The sequence below is a fragment of the Dermacentor albipictus genome, chromosome 9 (genome assembly GCF_038994185.2).
Source record: "Dermacentor albipictus isolate Rhodes 1998 colony chromosome 9, USDA_Dalb.pri_finalv2, whole genome shotgun sequence".
NCBI lineage: Eukaryota > Metazoa > Arthropoda > Arachnida > Ixodida > Ixodidae > Dermacentor > Dermacentor albipictus.
The window spans coordinates 89961254-89981993 of NC_091829.1; the positions used below are offsets into that span (position 1 = coordinate 89961254).

Here is a 20740-nt window from a genome sequence, read left to right on the forward strand (position 1 = left end):
TTCCGTAGGGCCTAAACCAAATTACATGATGATGGAGGTAAGGGAAAATAATGTGGTGGTATTTAGTGCCGAATAATGCTGCAGTGGCATTAAATGAGTTAACAGCCACATCAATTATGGAACTCTCCTGTCTTGTTTTCTCCTTGGAAAACAAGTGGCGTGACACTCTGCGTTTTTCACACTGCAGCTAATGAAAAGAAGGTGTTAAAACGCAATATATATAGTGCGAAATAATTATATTTTAATGTTATTACGGTAGGACAGGAAGTAGAAGGAATGCCGAATTTGTTGAAATGGCCGGAATACATTCGGGTTCAAAGCGGATGCCATCATCTCCAACCATGAGGACGCAGCACAATTCCAGATTCCGTGCCTATAGTTATGTAAAGGGCGTGAGGTAACAGTAGTATTGTAAGGGGCGCCTCAGTTCTGTCATCACTAAAATTGTCGGCAACAGTAATATTTAGGTGGGTTTCTGTTAGTCCATAGTGAAATCACGGTAGCACCACAGTAAATCAGGTAGAAAATGAAATGAACAATAACAACAATATTTCAAAGCAAGGCATAAAAGGATACTTCGCATCAGCAGAAAAAGCAAATGGAACGAAAAAGAAACACCGGATAAAATATTTATTGTCAACAGCGCAGTTGACAATAGTTAACAATGGAAGATCCCATTGCTCAACCAGGACATTGCATGCTTCCAGAAATTTCCTCTAAGTGCACGAATGGTGGCCGCTATTGGGCGCTTGCGGTATGTAGTAGTAACTTTTCATCCGTGTATATTGCGCTACCCTCAATTCGCCATTGAAATGGCAGGTCACAAAGAAAAGACGATAAGAAAGAAATCGAATCCAGCGATACGAGCATTTACACTACACGCCCTTAGTACTCGTTGCCCGGTAGCTAATTCGAACCGCAAGGGGAAGCTGCTTCAGTTCGAATTAGCGAAAGTTCGAACTAACGAAAGTGAAGGAGAGCAACAGTACACTGCGATTTGGAAGCAGTAGGGCATGTCAGAAATTTGGCATGTCAGAAAGTGATGGCGTGTGCCGCGGGCACACGCCATCTTCAAGTCGAAGCTCTGCGTCCGACTGTGCCGCACCACCGATGTCCACCAAAAGGAACGTGAGCCGAGGCTTAACACCATCACAATGAATCGCGACGGCCGATACCTCCTAAGCTGAAAACAGAGGTGCACAACCAATGAAGACTGCCGAGACAAAGACCCTGAACATGTGAAGGTGGCGAAGGCCCCGATTCGTTGGTTCTTGATTGCAAGCGCAGCTGCGACGTACTTGGTTCGCTGTGTTTTGGTGCTTGCCGTGCCATCTCCGCACAACATTAGCAGCTGTACAAGGTTTGCAAAGCCTCCGAGATTGGCAACGGGCAAGAAGTCTTGGAGGTTACGTAGAACGGAGAGGCGGCAGCCGCCGCTGCCTTCTGGGTGACTCCGCGTCGGTTAGATTTTTAACGCGATAGCGTTAAGGAGCTCGTGTCGCAGAAAAGCCGGTGTCGTCGGCGTCGGGTGTCGGCGTCCGCGGCGTTGACCGTGAGCGATAAATCACGGCAGGCACTTCATAAATAAAAAGCAACTTCCAAGATGGGCTGGGTGGGAATCGAACCAGGGTCTCCGGAGTGTGAGACGGAGACGCTACCACTCAGCCACGAGTTTGATGCTTCCAAGCGGTACAAACGCGCCTCTAGTGAATGTGGTGTTGCCTTCGAAACGAGCCGTGGAAAGTCTTACTGCAGTGTACATCGGTAATTATGACCATGTAACTTACAGAAGTCGCAATTACACGAGTAGCGAAGTGCGTTTCCGCTGCATTTCTTCTGCGCTTTCCGCACACGCAGAGCCATCTTGCGGCAAACACAGAAGACCCCCCTCTCCATGTAGGGCGCTGCCTCGACAGATGGCGCGCCATGCGCGCATTGGAGCTGTTGAAGGGCCGGTGCGAGGGGGGTCGTTGCCCGGACTCTCTCTCTCCTGACAACGCTTCGCCTTGCTCCCTCCGCAGAATCAAGCGGCCTTCCTTTCTTTAGATCACTATCTGTCTATCTCTCTGCCCATGCCGATCACGACGTTTGGCTGGCGTGCATCATTTACCCCTCCGAGATACCGAGTTCTTTGGTTCGTTCCGCTTGCTCAGGCGCACGTTTCGTTGCTGCGCCGAACGCCGCGTTGCTCGACTATTGGCCTCGAGCTCCACCACTGGAAAAGCTGGCGCCACCGTCGGCGTGACGTGCTAGGAGGGATCACGTGGACATAGCGGCCGCGTCGGCTGCTTCGGGCGCGCCGAAGCCAGCTGAAAACGAGTTTAAATTCCCTCGTACGCTGCGGTCCTCATTTAGTGGCGAAATTTTCCCGCTTCGAGTGTCTCCTTTACAACGCTTGACAGCACTACAATAGGCAGTGGCTGCCTTTTAAGGCGCGCAACATGGTAGGCTACTGCTCGGTGCCGCAGGGCCGGACGCACGTAACGGAGGCCGGTGTCAGGCTTATTCACACGTAGCCGCAGGACGAGAAGCTGCGTGAAGCTTGGCTCGCGAAACATAAAACCGGCAAACAGTCATCGGCTACCACTCGGGTATGCAGCAAGCACAGTCGCGAGGAAGATTTCTGCTACGGCGCCCGGTCTGCGATGTTCTGAAAACGCGCACTGAGACGCTCGCCCGACTAATGTCATGACGGTTTGGTCTATGAACTTCTCGATGCTATAGATACTGGCAAGTTCAGTGTAGTGGAAAGGCAGCGGTAAGAAGCACATTAAAAAAAAGCATAGCATATGGTCATGTTTGTGTTATGAATTAATGCACTGGATTACAAAAAAGGAGCAGCGGGAAATTGCACGCTGAGAACACCGATAAACATACAGTGCGACGCAACTCGAGAAATAGTATTGAAAGGTGAAATTATTTAGCAGAAAAAAAAAAGATTGAATCGTCGCGACGGCACATCACAGTCCTCGTAGGCGTCGAAGTCTCTACAATGAAATTATTTTTGAACAGCTCTGATAGCGCCCACGCAACAATGGTTGCTTGTATACTGTCAAATTCTCATATTCTGCAGCCTAAAGCTCATGGCACGGTGCGAGAACGCGCGCGCGGAGAAAGCGACACAGTGCGCGGACAAGCATGCAGACGTGCAGTCGGTCGCTGCGAATCTGCGCGATCGCTGCATTGAGGCTTCGTTCTATTACACTCAATGTAGTTATACAAACACTATACGAACATAATTCACATAGTTTGCTCCCAGCGTTTACCTACCTTTCACGCAAGAAGCCGGTTCGGGAGACTCCATCGCGGCGACCGCGCGCAGTGACGTTCGCTGTACGTGTTCGGTAAAGAGAGAGCGTCTGTAAACGATTGTGTGCTTTCAGTTTGCCCAAGATTATTATTTAGACAGTAAGAAACTTCCCTCGTTTCTAAAGTACTTACAGAAATGTCCGGGAGAGCTCGCGCGTGGTGTTTTCAGTGAGCGCCGACAGCAAAACCTATGAGGAGCGCGCCACGTGATCCCTCATACTACGCCAGCGAGGCGCTTCCGATAGATGGCGACTCCGTAACTCCTCGCCGCCAATATGGCTCGACGCTCACCGGGTCCGATGCGGGGCGCCTCATAAGGGATGGCTGCCCTGTAGCCCATTGTCTTACACCCCTTGGCGGGTCGACGGGAACGCTGTCGCGTTCCACTCTTGAAGGCGAAGCTTAAGCGTCCTCCAATTTTTTTTCCGATTTTGCCTTCTCTCGCCGTTCGCTCCGTTTCGGAGGCAATACAGCCCTGTGTGTAGGCAGTAGGCGCGTTTCTGTGGCCGTGTGTCAGGCGAGCGTAGTTCGAATTATCCGTGAGGGGACCTTCTCGCGTTCGAATTAACGGACTTCTTTATACATAGACTTCTGTGGAGCTTGGCCGGACCGAATCGTACAGTTCGAATTATCCATAAATTCGAATTATCGAAGTTCGAATTAACGAGCTTTCACTGTATAGGTGCACGTCTCTGTCATTTCAGTAAGGCGGTGATCCTTGGCTAGTGAAGGAAGGCCGTTTGAAGTCAGCGCTAAGATGACCGCAACACGGAGAATACAGGACACAGAACCTCGTCAGGTGCCCTCTTCTTTCTGCTGCGATCGTTTCTACTGCAGATTTCAAATGCGAGCATTTCGCTTGTCCCCTCGGCTCAGCACACAATCCATAAATGGTCTGAGATTAGACAATGTGCGCCTGCTGGAAAATTTAAATTATTTTTTGAAGTATTACGTGCCGAAACCACTGTCTGATTATGAGGCGCGCCGCAGTGGAGGACATTAGAAATTTTGACGACCTGGTGTTCTTTAACGTGCACCTAAATCTATGTACATGCGTGTTTTCGCCCCCATCGATATGCGGCCGCCATGGCCGGGATTTGATCCCACGACCTTGTGCTCAGCAGCCCAACACCAAAGTCACTGAACAACCACGGCGGGTGCGGGTGCTGCAAGCACTCGGGCGCAGATGTAGCAAGGTAAATGTACCTGGTAGCGAAGCTTCCATAGGAGCCCATACGTTCAAAACATGGCGGTCCATCGGCGGTCCATGGGGCTTAGCGCCATCTGTATGTGGTGGGAACACTTCCGGCGGAAGAAAAAATAATGTGATGCCATGTCCGTTGAAAGCAGAAGTGACGTCATTTTGTTTTCGAAGGCGCGAAATTTGTTTTGTTGTTCTTCCTTCGGAGCTATATATTCAAATGCCCTGCCATTCGACTGGATGGGCGTTTCGAGCTTTCAGCGTGGAAAGCGATGGTCGAAAAGGCCAGCCGTACGGTTGTCGAAATCGCATCCCTTCACAGAACATACTTTCTTTGGAGGCGAACGAAACTTCAGGTGTAGAGTGCTGATCCTATTGTTGGATGGCAAGCCCGTCGGCCAGCGCGGTCGCACGAAAACAACTACACAATTATCTGGCGGTCGTAACTCACTACATTTGACTGAACAGATTATGAAGCAATGAAGCTACCCACGTCACCAAATTCAGACAAACTTTGACAAGCAAGAAAGCACAAACTGTGAGGGGGGCGTATTTCAACAGGTGATACGAGTGCGCCTTTCCCCCCATTTCAAGACGTGCGTTGCATTTCGAGTGATAGTGACGTCAACGCCCCCTGTAGCGATGGGTGCTTAAAAGAAATGCATTTATTAATAATAATAAAATTAAACTTGTATTTTCTTAACTCGTCAAGAATGTATAAAACTGTCTAGGAATTTTATTTTCGTTGAATGAATCTAACTGTGCCTCGTTTGAATTAAAAAACACGTTTTTCTTTCCCAGTGTTTGTTCCCTCCAAACATAGTCGCGCTTCAATCGCTGCTCCCATAACCCCCCATGCTGATGTCGGTGACAATCTGTACTGAACCGCTTTTCGCCCGAAGCTTCGCGACCTATTTGGATCGACCTTGGATGTAGTCCGGCGTAACGTGGGCGCAGCTACGCTATGATTGCACAAAGCGCACGCTGCTTAGCGCCACCACGCAATCATTGTGACTGGCGGTATTTGGCTTGGTGTACACGAAATGGCACGCAGGCTTTCTTTGGCGTTGTGATATCCCAACCACGAAGTTCGACGTTCATTATGCCTCCTTTGATGTATTGTGTTCGATTGTCACAGTGAGAAGGCTTCGCTGGACCTATACTGACATTTTGTTTGTTCCCAGACAAAGGAAGACGGCCCCTGGAATTAGATGACGGAATTTCTTGCCACAATTGCCACATAGCAAGCCCTTGCATGGTGAGTAGGGCTCTGCCCATGCTAGCTCCTTTTCTTTACGAAAGATATTTCGCTCCCATCGAATGTCTTCTGTTTCTCTTGGCCCAACATACTGGCGCGCGAATTGCAGGGCCATGTCCTCAATGACGCATCCAATCGCTCTGCTTAAGTGCAGCAGCACAGTGCGCGGCTGCCTTGCTCGTGCCACAATATAGAGACCGAATGTCAGAATTGCCGTTAACATAAAATTTTCTTAATTTGTTGTTCTGTTTGTCTGTTAACACATAGATACTTTCAGGCCAGGTGAAGCAATATGTTTAAAGCGAAAAACGCTATTGAAGCTTTGTTTTATTATCTTGTCCGACTTGTGGGACCTTTGCTTATTTGTGATGTTTATGCTGCTGCAGAAAACTTCACAATCTCTGGGATACCGTTAAATTAGAGAATAGTTTATTATCTCCAAAGAACAATTTATTGCCGTGTCATTGATGTTTTCAACTGCCTAGCACTTTTGATAAAAATCATCCCAGCAAAGGTTCCGATAAACTGAACGCTACTGACTTTCATGCACGTGCTTTCGTTCTGTGATACAAGTATCTTTTAATGCGAATTTATATCATCTGATGAAATGTGGACGCATTTAAGGCAGTCCATGAGATGACATCATCAAGGGAGGACTTTGTTATCCTATACCATCTGTAAGCGTAGTTCAGTGCATATAGTACATCGAATGCATGCAGGTCACTGCATTGAACTCAGTGGCTTCCGCTTCCGCCATGACGAATGGTATTGCAGCAGACGACGAAATGTTCACATCATCACACAATCTAGCTTTGCGACCGCATTCCCAGTCATCTTCATTGCAGTGGCGATTTGTGCAGTATTTAGCTGCTGAACGAGAATACATGCCACTCTGCCAGACACATGGAAAAAAAGGTCAAGCTGAAGGATTGTATGCACTATCAGCAAAAATTGTAATTCGAATAGCGGATCACGTGCTCGAAGCATAAATGAAAGTATATGGTGCGCCTTCGCCCTGTCATCAAACACGTTTATCCTACTGCGGCATACTATTAAACAGAATTGCACCTTTGTGCCACATCTTGCCACACAACAATAATAGTCATATGTCTTACCCGCATTTGCTTTCTTTAACACTACGAGCCTGGTACTTCGAAGTAACGATCACCGTGGGCGTTGTCATCATGACAGCATTCTCGACAGGAAAGTTGGGTGCGCAGCGTTTTCAAGAAAACAACGAGACAGATGACGATTATTGTTGTGTGGCAAATGTACACCCCAACGGGTGTGCACTTGTCTACACTTTTAAAACAGTCATGCTCTTTAGAGTGCATGTGTCACATAACAATAATCGTTATCCGCCCTGCTTGCGGTTTCTTTCTTGAAAACTCGGCGCTCGCTACTTTCCTGTCGAGTATGCTCTCTCACACTGATAACGCTACCTGGCTCGCAGCATTAAAGAAAGGAAACACGGGCAAGACAAATGACGATTATTGTTGTGGGACAAGATAAGCCCCAAAGGGTGTAATTTTTTTTAAGAGTGTATCCCGTACAAAAATGACTGTTGATTAACCCTTGATATATTGTTGGGGAATTGTTGAAACAACGGACTTCAACAAATTTTCAAGAGCAATTGAGTTCACTCAACTCTTGCACAACAATATTTCCGTTGAGTGTTCTCAATAAGCAATTTATTGAGTAATATCTGTTGATTTTTCTAGTTGTATTTTTGTTATGTAGCAGTTGAGTCCCGTGTACAATAGTTAGGACTCGCATATGAAGACATTCCAAACATTTATTGCGATGCGTTTCAACCTCATTCCTGTCACTTTGCGGCAGGTAGGTTCTTGTGTCGCCTCGCTTTCATTAAAAGAAAATGATGAGTGACCAATGGGGTGGAATCGAACGTCGGCCTTTGAGCCCGGTACTCTAACCCATAGACCACGAGCGCGCGCATACTACTCTCATTCGAAAGCCAGTAAGCTCTGAAATGCTTGGCGCGTGCGCAGCGTGTCACTTCCTGGTGCTGTCGCTACAGCTGGCGCTTTGAAGCGCCTATCACCGGGACCGTCCCTCTCTCGTAGCCATTTTCGCTACGTAAAAACTTCAACGTTAGACTAGATTCATGACCGCCCAAGTTCATAACAATTTATTTCTTCGCCGGTGTACAAATGCCATCGTCGTTTTAACATACGCTAGATGACATAACCATTGGTATGATCTGAAACGAGCACGTTTCGCAGAGCAGAAGAATGCGAAATTCACTTGCAAACACGGTGACTACGTGGATGTGGAGTTCCCCAAAAGTAGACATGGCGGCAGTGCGGCCGGCGATAAGACAGGAGCCGACAGGCGACGACGCTACCTTCGAGCATCGGACGCCCTGTGGGAACCGTAGGAAGCAAGCGCGCACATGCTACAAACATACATGGGTGAGGTCTTCGAATTTCCTGCGACGTACCCACTGTCCGTAAAGCAAATATAGTTTTTTTATCGAATGTCCATGGTACTAGAGATCAAAGAACAAACGCGCTTTGAGATCGCAGCGCTGCAGCCGCTATAACCGTTGACTTCAAAGAGCTTCGGATTCAGCAACGGCCGCAACAGTATCACAGCTAATCGCTGTATCTGCGGCTGCTCCCGTCTGAAAAGAAGCCGAGATGAAGAGGAAACGAATCGCCGAGGAAACAGACGAACAACCCGCCAAACGACTGGCTAAACGCCGTAACATAGCCAGACAACCAGACAAACCTGGACTTGCAATCAAGATTAACCAAGGCTAACCATGCCATGCTTTAGCTTTCGCTACGTATATCCAGGCATATCCGAACTAAGCCACTGCCAATTTCTTTTCTGTTGACTCAGTCTTGAAAGAAACAATTTTGCAATGTTTTTCATGTACTAGCCAGTTAAACACCATGCCACTCTTTTGTGTGTGACGTCATTAGTGACATCTATATCTCCGCTTTCTTATACCGGCATTCAAGACATTTTGCAAAAATCGTCTTCGCTTGGCGGGTCTCCAAACTCTGCGATTCTGTGCTCCAGTGTGCGGTGATCACTGGTTTTTTATTAATTTTGTTTATTGACACGCCCTTCAGCACGTCAGCTTGCAAATTCAGTTTTAGTACATATTATTACTCAAGGCCGCAGGTGCGGAGGTCCTAGCTGTGTTACAAATTTTTTCCCTTCAGCCTGCTCAAGTTCTTATGAAGGCCCCAGCTCTCGACTATTCCACTCTTAGACCATACTTCTACTACAACTGCATGTCATGAGAGCAATGTCATGTCAGAGTGCCACCTACAAGATTTGAGCTATTTCATTTTTCCTCTATAGATTGGCGATGTAGCTATACAGAGCACTTCGCGGCACTCGATCCTCCGTGCTGATGGGTACACTAAGTGGCGCTGTGGCTCTAAAGGCGCCGTAGAAGTTGATGCAGAAGCTTTCGATGTTGTTTTCCACTAAGTACTTTATTCACGGTGTTTCTTATGCAGGGTCCATCATGACAGTAATGCGCATGATTTCTTTATGACACTACTATGCATGGCAGCGCGGTAATACCAGTCGGGAAATTTGGCGAAGGTTCTGCCCTACACATGTCCACATTTACGGTACATGAGATAGTGACCGAGGATCTGCAAATGCACAAGGTCTGCACGAAGCTTGTGTGGAAAGTGTTGACTGAAGATAAAGAACTTAGAGCTTTGCGCTGTGAAGAATTGTTGGATGGTATTTGAAATAAGCCGGACTTTCTAAACTCTATCCTAACCGGAGATGAATCTTGGATAAACGATTATGACGCAGAATCGAAAAGGCGGAGCAGTTAGTGGCAAAAAAAATCATCCCACCGCCCCAAGAAAGCCTGAACAAGTCTCACATCAAATCGGTGCTCATTGTCTTCTTTGATGCCCGAGTAATCGTCCATTTTGAGTTTGTACCACGGGGAGAAAGTGTCAACTCAGCCTTTTACATGGAGGTGCCCAAGAGATTGAAACACAGGGTGGGTCGCGCGCGTGAGGGCTGACATCAAAGACATGGTCAAGCTCCACCATGACAATGTCTCAGCCACACGTCCATCATCGTTACCAACTTCCCGGCCCGGAGCAACACCTCGGTGGTCGCCGATCCCCTTTGCGGTCCCGACGTGGCTCCGTGCTACTTTTCTTTTGTTTCCCCGAATGAAGAGAGCGCTTAAAGGAAAGCGTTGACAGACCATGGAAAACATCTAAAAGGACGTTGCAGCGTTCCTGAGAGACAGCCCCGTCGAGGATGTTCAGGGTGCCTTCCAGGCGTAGCAGACACGTCGCCGCAAGTGTATTGATGCAGGGAGAGAGTATATTCAAGAATTTAAGCCATTTGTACAGGTCCGGTCAATAAACTGATTTTTACTAGAAAATGCGCATTACTTTCATAACGGACCCTGTTTATGGGCATCTGCAAAGTTTGAACCTTATCTTCATTGTTGTCATGTACGCATCTTCTATGAGCGTCGGGGCTGTTCTCACGAACAGGACAGCGAATAATTCCACGCATACATGTCGCGTCTAGTCAAACAGAATGACTATGCAGTAAGGATAATGTAACGCCCGTCCAATACGGTGTTGCTCATTTTGACTACCGGATTTCATGTGCAAGAGCCACTGCTCTCGCAGCCTTTGTGAAGGCAAGGACTCGCACTGAACGCCTTGTACTGTTATTCACATGAATAAAAGCTAAAAAATAATGAATCCAAAGGAACCGCCGGGCGAGTTGTTTGAAGTGTTCATTGATATATGTAATTGATTAAATAAAGAAAAACTAATGTTAATAATAAAACAATTTGTCAATGGTGGGATTCAAACCCAAAACCTTCGCATTACACGTGCACCGTACCACCATTTGAGTCTTACCACAACATTCGTCTAATGCGAAGATGGTGGGTTGGGCTCGTCAAGCGGTGCTGTCAAAATCATACATTTACAAGGCTAGATGCTCCATTAACGTTAACAACCTGTTCTTCCGCCGGAGGAGGGCTACGTACTTGGTTTCGACTAAGTTAGGAGAGTAGACGAGTAGTTCACACACTCATGGCCCCGGAACAAGCTGGTAGATCTCGGTTGCAGTCATCGTTAAGGACGTCTTGCGCGCACTCCTCATGTGATGGTGACGGGCTGCTTAAGCACACTAGTCCATCGATCGAAGCAATACTTCTATCATGCATTTGGTGGGCATTCCTGGGCTACGAAGACAGCATACGTGAACTCCTCCAAACGAGAGGTGACACCTCCTTCGTAAGCAGTCGCTAATTTGGTTTGTACAGCAAGGGGTGCGTTTAAGGAGCGGTATAGTTGAACTTGAATGCCGTCATAAGGCGTCCCGTTTTTTGAAGCTCAACGCTGCGAGCATCGACAGGAGAGTGGTTGCAATGGACCAACTCCTGGGCTGGCCGTTCGGGCCTAACCTGCCTCTGAGAAAAGATTGCTTTTATGGCCGGAAAACGGTTTGTTATGGTGACTGCACCAATGCTAAGCACGCATCCATTTTTCTTTCGAAAAATCGAGGTTGAAGAGCCAGCCTAGCTTTGAGCACTTGCGCATTAGTTAGTGACTGTCGACTGGATAACGTATGTTATTTGGTTGGTGAGTTTGAAGACCCCGAGAAGGACTAGTTGCTGGGTGTTTTCCTTTACAATTTACAATAATAATGAAAAGGAATACTTCGTTAAGCTGCGTTAGCAAGTTACGCACCTACGTAACCTCAACTGGCACTCTATGCGTTAGCGGGAGCTTGGTACGCCTGAGAAGACGCAAAATTGAAACAGGGCTGGTTACTCCACCCGACAGCTTCCGCATAAGGTCACCTTAAATTAACGTGTCTGATAGTATCTAGTGGGGTACGAATATTTTCTTTTCTGTTACAAATAAAGCCAACGCTACGCTGTATTGAAGCCTGAAAGAAAGTAGGTTTTCAGAACTCTTCTCGCGCCAGAATTGCTGAAATACTTTCATATCAAACGCACTGATGTTACAGCGTGTAACTTTCCGGACGGTAGCAACCAAAGTGCGATCGCCCTTATTTTGATTTGTCAAACTCATCTTTTGCACTTCTTGTACATGCCGTAGTGTGTTGGTATACGGAATAATTTTTGCACCTGGGATTTTTAAAAAGGCACATAGATATATGTACAAGAGCATTCTTGCCTTCCATCTCAAGTGGGGAAAGGTGACAGAAACAGCAACCTAATACGCCGAAGCTAAATGTGACAGCTCCCCAAGCGCCACAAGAGTGTAGTAATCAACGTTTTAATCAGTGTACAGGAATATAATAGGCTTCTGAAAAAGTAATGCTCAGCAATCGAAACCACATAATTGTTACACTTATTGGGAACTGTTTCACTGGTAATGTGAAGCGTTCAAGCTGCTCTCAATAAACTGCGTTTTTAGAGACTTAAGGAAAAAATAATATACGATTGGTATGATGGGATATTTAGTGTCCCAGTGTTGACGACACGGGAATTGACGCGCGGTTGAACTCTGCATGTGTGAGTATCTGATTACTGCAGTTATTTAAAACTACTATCATAGCAATGTCATTTCTGGTGTTACCGTGTCAGTCAGAAGCTTAATTCTAAATATTATTATGCTTCATCTTTTTGCCTGCATTCTCATCCGGTATGTCCTACACTGTGTGAATTTCGCGTCACCGACGTAAACCAGGCCTCGTTCAAGCCTTTGTATCGGAATCTCATGGGCGGCCGTAACATATTATCGTAATGCGCAAGTACAGTTCATTTTTCTCTGCTCTAAGTTCACTAGACTTCAAGTACAACAAACTGGCTGTACTGATCCTTACTTTATTTCTTTTATTTGAAATATTGGCACTCCGATAGCTATTTATTATCGTTCACTCTACACTACAGTACAAAACAATAAAATACAGAGCAACTTTGTTTCCGTCAAAAACGATGAAACGGACTGTGGGTAAAAGCAGCCACTGAGAGCAGCTCGACAGGAACCCCCTCAGTTCATTCCAATCGGCAATAGCAGAAAACGTGAGACACTTCATTATTTACCTATCAGCCAAATGGCCGAAAGAAAAAGGACGTTCGAAATCATTTTTACTAAATAATAAAACGATTCCGTGCAAAGGTCGCGCGTGGTTCAGCAGTAGAAGCGAAAAAAAAAAATGAATGCTGCGCCGGAAAGCGGAGCAGGTGGGGCGTGTACCAAGTGGTGTTCAAAATGCGCGCGGAAATCCGAAACCGGAAAGTGTTAATACTATCCACTCTGAGCGCCACTGTCAACTCGGCCACTGGGGTCTAAGGCAGTGTCCACTCAGGGTGTCTACCAACGGGGAGTTCTCAGGGATTTTTAGTAGTCTGGAAAAACTCAGGGAAAACTCAGGGAATTTGTGACTCTATCAGGGAAAATTAGCTGTAATTTTATTGAAAAGGTCGAAAGTCGCGGTACTGCTGGCTCGAGTAACAGACAGGAATTATAACGAATCGTCTTTGGAGCCCTGTCGTCGGCTGGAGCAGTTGCCAGTGTACACTCAACGACCGAATTTCCGGATGCCCGATAATATGGACGGCTTCGCGGCACCACCAGGTCGTACCCCATAGAGTCAATGTATCAGAACGTCTGAAATTTCAGAGGCAAGAACTCTTTGCTGTCCAATTTTCCGGACGATCTGCGTGACCGCAGGTCTGAAACGGCGTTATTCAAAGCCACCACCGTTGCCATTGCACGCAGGTCCGCTGGCAGCCGTAGCCGCGACTGCGGCAATACTAAGCCTAGCTGCTTCGACGTTCGCTGTTGAGCTTGTTGCCGTTCGGTGCCGTCTTTCTTCATTTCTCCGCTGTCAGCAATAATTATGGCTTAGAAGCTCGGAAAGCACAGCGCATTCCATAATGCTGGTTTCTGGAAGTTAGTTTCGGGCCACTAGAGATGTGTGACGCGGTGAAGCACTAGTAAAAGTATTGCGGTGAAGCTTAACAAGCGTAGGAAGGGGCAATTGTCACGGGACGCAGTATGTATTGCTTAATTTTACAACGCGGCTACCCGCCCTCTCCTTTCACACCGCTACGCATAATAAGTGTAGTGACAGGCTTTCAGAGCTTTTCCGGACGTACCTGTATCGATTTGAGCCCTTAAGAGCAGTAAAAGGCATACACTTATTTTTTCGGACGCCTGCTATGTCGGAAGTTTTCGCTGCCCCTAGGGGGTCCGAAAATTGGACGTTGACTGTACACTAACCAAGAGATTGCTTCAAATGGTCCGTAGTGCGAACGCGAGACAAAAGGAGCACGAGAACAGAAAGGACCGATGCATTGAGGAACGAACGTGGAATGAAAGTATGCGAGCGCTTCTTCGAAGGAGCTTGAGCTCAAAAAACACTCTTGGCTGACGCCGAGATGCAGGTGTCCCTCATACAAACCAAAATAAACTCTTTAAAGCACTGAAACACAACACTGAGGTGTCGTGCGTGGGCTGAGAGTATGTCAGCACAGTTGAGGTTGACTTACGAGCTGTTGAGAGACACTCTGAATTGTGACCCAATTCGGGCCTCATATCACTGAGCTTGCCATCAGTTGGTATAAATAGTTCAAATTCGAACATATTTGCTTCTGTATGCCTCTCCTCTTTATTTGTACATATTTTAGAATGGCTGACTCGATTTGCAATTTCTTTCGAAGGCATTTTATTTGCTGTGCATTTTACTAACTCCTCCCTTCTATTCTTTACTTGAATAACATAAACACTACTCCTTAGTATTCAAATTGGATTAAGTTGGTTCTTTAAAAAAAATCATGTTCCTACTAAAGAGTGACAGCATCGGGCGATATGGTTCCCGCCCGTCTTGACATGAAACATAGTTCTGCATCACTCAGGGAATTTCGCAATGCCACTAGGGGAAAACCTGGAAAACTCAGAGAAATTGGAAATGTCAACTTGGTATACACCCTGCCGCCCTTGTTGCCTTTGGTATGGACTCCGGTATTTAAGCCAAGCAGTTGCACCAGAGCATTGTAATACTGGGTATACGTATAGCTTTTGTCTAATTGGTGGTTCCACGAGAGATCAACACGGGTCAAAAAACTCATATTTTAGATTTCATTGAATGTTTTATATTTTTTGCGCATATCACTCGGTAGCACTAAAGTGAACGTGGCTCCTTTTTTAAATGAATATTTTAGGAGGAAAAAAATAAGCAGATTCTTCAGTGTGGAGGTGCCTATTTTATGCTCGAGGCATTTTCACAAATTCACAACGATGTGAAATACAATGTGTTACAGCTACGAAGAATACATTCTTGTGTGTAAAACGTAGACGTAAAGAAGAGTCAGCTAGCACTGTTTGAGGCTTTCGTGCAAAACGGAAGTGTTTTAGAAAAATTCCTTAATTTGGTAGAATCTTCAAAAGTTGCTATATTTACGATTTTTTATCAACTAAACCAATCCACGTAGCCTTTTGAAATTCGCTGGACTGTGAGATATTGACTTACTCAATAATTGTGCTGAATATTCTTGCTGTATCACAAATTACCATTACTAGAATTCTCCTCAAATTTAAAATTTGACAAAAATGAACGCTATCTAAAAATCAAAATAAAAAAAAACATCGTAAATTTTTCTCGAAATCTCGTAAACAACTGTTCACAGGCACGTGGAAAAGAATATTGAAAAACATGTTGCATTATTTTGTTTGTAATCACAATACACCTGGTAGAAATGAGAGCTTTGCCAGAATGCAGCAAGGTGCTAAGAAAAAGGGACATCGGGGTAAAAAGAGCGTGCCTAAGGCTATGACTTGCCTAAACTTGACCGTGATTGCGACGTAAAGGCAGTTTTGGTAAACTAGGATTATTATTTCAACCACACCATTCTAAAATGTCCGAATTTCCGACATAATTTCGTAGAGTCATGCCTTACCTCGGCCATCATTGGCGCCCATATTTAGTTTACGATTTCAGATGCGGCTGCTGTAAAAATCGTAGAGTGTAGAAGAATTGGAAATGAATCCATGAGAGGCGATGAATTACCGGAAGAAGATGAACTGGGAGGTAGAAAGAAGTGCCTAATCCACTTGAAACTTTGTCTCACGTTCATCAGCAGAAGCTGGATTCGCGACTAAGGAACTTTCACCCGGTGCAAAAGCAAATTCAACTCGGAGGCACTGCAAGGTCCAAATCTCACTTCGTATAGTGCAAGCGCCATTTGGACCCCTCAGGTACCAAATGCGGCATGTGTACCGAATGTTTCACCACCTTTATAGAAGCTCATGTGCTCTTCGTACCGTACAAAACACTTCCGTTTTGCACGAAAGCCTCAAACAGTGCTAGCTGACCCTTCTTTACGTCTACGTTTTACACACAAGAATGTATTCTTCGTAGCTGTAACATGTTGTATTTCACATCGTTGTGAATTTGTGAAAATTCCTCGGGCATAAAATAGGCACCTCCACACTGAAGAATCTGCTTATTTTTTTCCTCCTAAAATATTCATTTAAAAAAGGAGCCACGTTCACTTTAGTGCTACCGAGTGATATGCGCAAAAAATGTAAAACATTCAATGAAATCTAGAATATGAGTTTTTTGACCCGTGTTGATCTCTCATGGAATCACCCTAATGTGAAAAGTGCGAAGCTTTTTAAACGGACCGATGGTGCTTATGGAGCCAATAATTGTAAGCTCTGGTAATGTACGGTAGCTTTGAAAACCCCCATCATTCCTCCATGTATTGTTCAGCTTTTTTGCAGTTGCCCTATAAAAAATGTCTCTTTTGAAAAGTGTAAATAAACCATGTTGCGTCCTTCGGTCTTTTTTGGCTAGCGTTTACTAATACGATATGATAAATGTCTGAAGCTATAGTGTATTACTTCCCAATTTGATATCACCGAATAGAAATGCAGGCTTGAGCGACTTAATAGAATGGCAGTCCAGTATTCAGCGCAGCTGTTTTCTTTAAGCAGTTGCATTACGAACGTAAAATGCTTGTAATCACGTTGCACAATTGAATACATCGCCCGCACATGGCGTTTGGGCGCATCTTTACAGCGGAATTCTAAGGCAAAAAACATCTTTTCGCGGAACGTTGCGCAGGTTTTCGTTTTACAGAAGCTACGTCATCGACATAATATATCCATACCCATGACCAGCACACGCAGCCATCTATACTACAACTATAGATGCGCTGTGCACCGGCTGTGTTTTCTGCAAAATTACTACAAAATAACATCACTTATTTTCCCGGCTGAAGATTTGGAGCCGTAGTAGAGACCAGGCCTCCTCTCCTAGAGCAGTGTCTTCACTCGTGCCAGGCATATCGTGTCTAGCTCTCCGTGACTTTTCTTTAAGAGAAAGGCGAACGTGTCTGTACCTTAATGGTGATACCTGGAAAGCTTGGCACGTTTGCCGTCTATGCAAGCTTGTCTTTATCGAACTGACGCGTCTATACCTCGCATCTCTAAAAAAACATTTGTTATTTGGTGCATATACCTGAAGTTTTGTATTAGACACTTTGAAAGTGGAAGAAGTCCACCCATAATGGTATTACGGAATTTCCCGAGTGAAGGTGGAATAGATGCTGTCTTTTAGTGCAGCAGCACAATGCTCTAACAATTACGCCACGAACCCAATCATGCTTCTGCTTGCCGGAATGGCTCTTCGAACGCCTGTGTCACGTTCTAGTTTCGCGAACTCTTTCCTCGTGATAGCTACTGCTTTGAGACGCTGTGTTCAGAGCACAGCAAGTTACACCAGAGTCCTCACTGGTTATACCTTTAGTTTTTCTTCAATGCATCATTATAGATATAAAAATTGGGAAGACTTCGTTCATGCAATGAAGGTACTAATGAAGCCAATGATCGAAAGTTCTGGTAACATACGTTAGCTTTCAAAACCCCCATTGCTCTTCCGGGTATTCTTGAGCTTCTTTTATAATTATCCTATAAAGGTGGCCTCATGTGAAAAGTGTAAAAAAACAGTGATGCAATACATTATGAGTTCTTTGTTCTTTTTAGGCCAGCGTTTACTAATACGATATGATAAATGTCTGAAGCTAGGGTGTATTACTTGCCACATGGATATTACCGAAAAAAGAATGAAGGCATGAGTGACTATATAGAATTAAAGCCAACTGTTCAGCGGAGCTGCTTATTTTAATCAGTTGCATTACGAACGTGAAATGCTTGTAGTGAGTCACCTTGCACAAATGAATACATCGCCCGCACATGGCATTTAGGAGCCCTTCACTATGGAATTCTACAACGGAAAACGTCTCTTCGTGATATCTTGCGCAGATTGTAGCTTTACGGAAGCTACATCATTGATGTAATCTGTCGACCCATGACCAGCGCATACAACTATCTATACTGCAACTACAGATGCGCCGTTCACCGGCTATGTTCTCTACGGAATTACTCTGCGAAAAAACAAATACGCTACCTAATTATTCTCGCCGTAAGGAAAAGACATAACTTCAGTCACTCCTTCTTCACTGACTTCTTAAAGGCGGCAGCAGCATTCTTCCACGGTGAAGGCAACCATCCTATTTTTGCTAGCTTGCTTTTTTTTCCTCGAATAATTACGCTCAGTCAGTACAACAAACTGGAGAAGAACCCGAGGATTATGGAGCGGTTTAATAGACCATGGGAGGCGCAGTCGTTTTTTATTGTATAAGTATGAATTTGAAAAAAAAAAGATACTATTATATATACGTTACACTACATAGAAAAAGCAAGTTAACTAAATTGATATATTCATGCTCATGGAAGCCTACGGCATCAGTATTATCACGAACATCGTTTTTAGTAATCGAGAAATTGAGGTAAATGTAAGACACAATTTGGGAGTATTCTGCGACATTCAAGTGTTCGGCCGATGACAAATACACTCCTGATTTTATTTCTGTCATCGGCAGTCAACTTCTAATAAATAGATGACTGCAGGGCGTTGTAAGACGCAAAAAAGTGCTACTTGTCCAGTTCTATTCGTGTTTAGCAAAAATGATTAATTGACGTTACTCTTGACAACGATGCGAGCGGTCAAAATGTTTTGCTTTCGCTCCACTCTCTACCGCCCACGGCTTCATGTTTCAGTAGTTTTATAATCGCCTAGCGCTGAGCTGGTTTTGTCGGCTCGCGAAACTCCCACAAATTGCAAGCAGCAGATATTTCCACGTCCACGTGATGTCGCGGGATACGCGTACGGTCCACGCCACTTGCCCAAGTGCAGCTACAGCGCCTACCAATCGAGGAACGAAAAAGATGCCCTAACCACTGCGTCGCTAGGAGAAAAGTGTGGAGAAAACGACGTGCTTGCCTTTCCTCTTCTTGTTTTTTTTTCTTCTTTCTTTTGCGGTAGCGGCCATTCTTTGAGGTCACAATTGTTCCGTGCGCTCACACGTGTTGCTCCTTAGGTATCGCATCGTTACAAAGGCGTCGTGAGGGCAAGTTTGCATTAGTCTCCGTGTTTTGTTGCGCCGTGTTTATCTGGACCATGCTCTCTCTGATGTTGCTGTGGCCAGGTGGGACAGCAGGAACTAGAGCTGCTGAACCGAACGCGCATGCAACGCTGTACGCAATGTACCTGGCCACGGCAATTGCAACATACGAAAGAATATCCGCGGGAAATTTTGCGGGGGAATGTACTAACGTGCCATCGCAGGTAGAAAGCGATGCGTTTCAAAATCTGTCAATGAACGCCTTGCAGGTCAGTGATTCCTGCTCTTGACAGTGCGTGGTGCATTTGCGGCACGTAGAACGTACCTTATTCAAGAATGGATAATGCTGGTTTTAGAACTTGGTGTTCTCTAAAAACTTGCTTTTGTGCATATTAAAACACATGTTGCTCAACTGTTGCTTCATCTTTGCACTACTTACGGCAGCACGAAGTCTCTTGAGCAGAGCGCGTTCGAGGTTCATACACGCCTGCGCAAGTGTACAACACATGGGCTGATAGAGCGTTACGCATAACATGTGAATTTTGCTGCCCTCGACACCGTCCGCCGGCCAGTCAACGCTTCCTCCGGGAAGGAGGGAAAGAAGCGGCTGCTTTGACTTATTAAGGAACGAATCCTTCCTATCCCAGGCGTATCTTATCTGTGCGCGCGAGAAGCGCAGGGAAGTGAAGGTTAGCGGATCCGCGGCAAGAGTTAGCAAGGCTTCACAGAACGTACACCAGCAAACACGTCAAACGGCTGTTCCACTATCACACGTAGGCCAGGTATACGCGCGTAGTGTTCTGCACCATGCGCCGGCTATGGCAAAAATTTGGTTTCGTGGTGCTTCACTTGTCGTGGGAAGAATGCACCTCAGGCCACAGTCATTTAATCTAAACGCTTAGTGAAAAATGTCATTCTGCTTCGTCGCTGGCGCGCTGTCGTAGAGATGTGCGGTCACCGGAAACTTGTTCAACAAAGCACGAGGATTCCTCAAGCCACACCGAGAATACGTTTTTGTGCTCATAAATTCAAGATTGATCGCAAAGGGGTCGGTGTGTCGTACGTGTCTCCAGTGCATTTTTGCAATGGATTGGGAATGCGTACATTTTTTTTCGTATCGCGAGACGTCTAGACAGCAAGTCCGTCCGAGAGCCCCAGGAATTGCAAGCAGAGAAAAACAAGTAAAAGTGAGTCATGAAGGTGAAATTAAATAAAAAAACGCTAGAACTGGGCAGCTGCGGGTACCTACGGTTGATGAGGGCTATTCAGTTGGCGGGTCTAATAAAGCGTGTTTATTTTCGTGAAAGCCGTTAAAAGCAGCCGATTCGACCCGACGTCCAGATTTGCGAAGTTCATCATGAACTTCTTTCAACATGTCTTCGGCAACGGTAATGCGGTGAGACATCGCGATTACATCCTTTTCTGTAGTATTGCTGCAGAACGTGCGCGTCTGAGCAGCCCGGTTGCGCGCAGAGGGGCGTGGTTTCGCGAGAAATGTAAACGAGAGAGAACTTGCCCGACATGGATGGCGGACAAAATGGGGCCCATT

General features: G+C 45.7%; 1 long non-coding RNA gene across 1 annotated transcript in view; it reads left to right on the forward strand.

Moving 5' to 3' along the window:
- The first annotated feature begins 5419 nt into the window (after positions 1-5419).
- The window catches only part of LOC135908946 (uncharacterized), a 73012-nt gene continuing 57691 nt past the window's right edge, over positions 5420-20740 (forward strand). Inside the window, exon 1 of the long non-coding RNA XR_010566508.1 lies at positions 5420-5768. This is a non-coding gene — a long non-coding RNA (uncharacterized lncRNA). The remainder of the gene's footprint in view (positions 5769-20740) is intronic.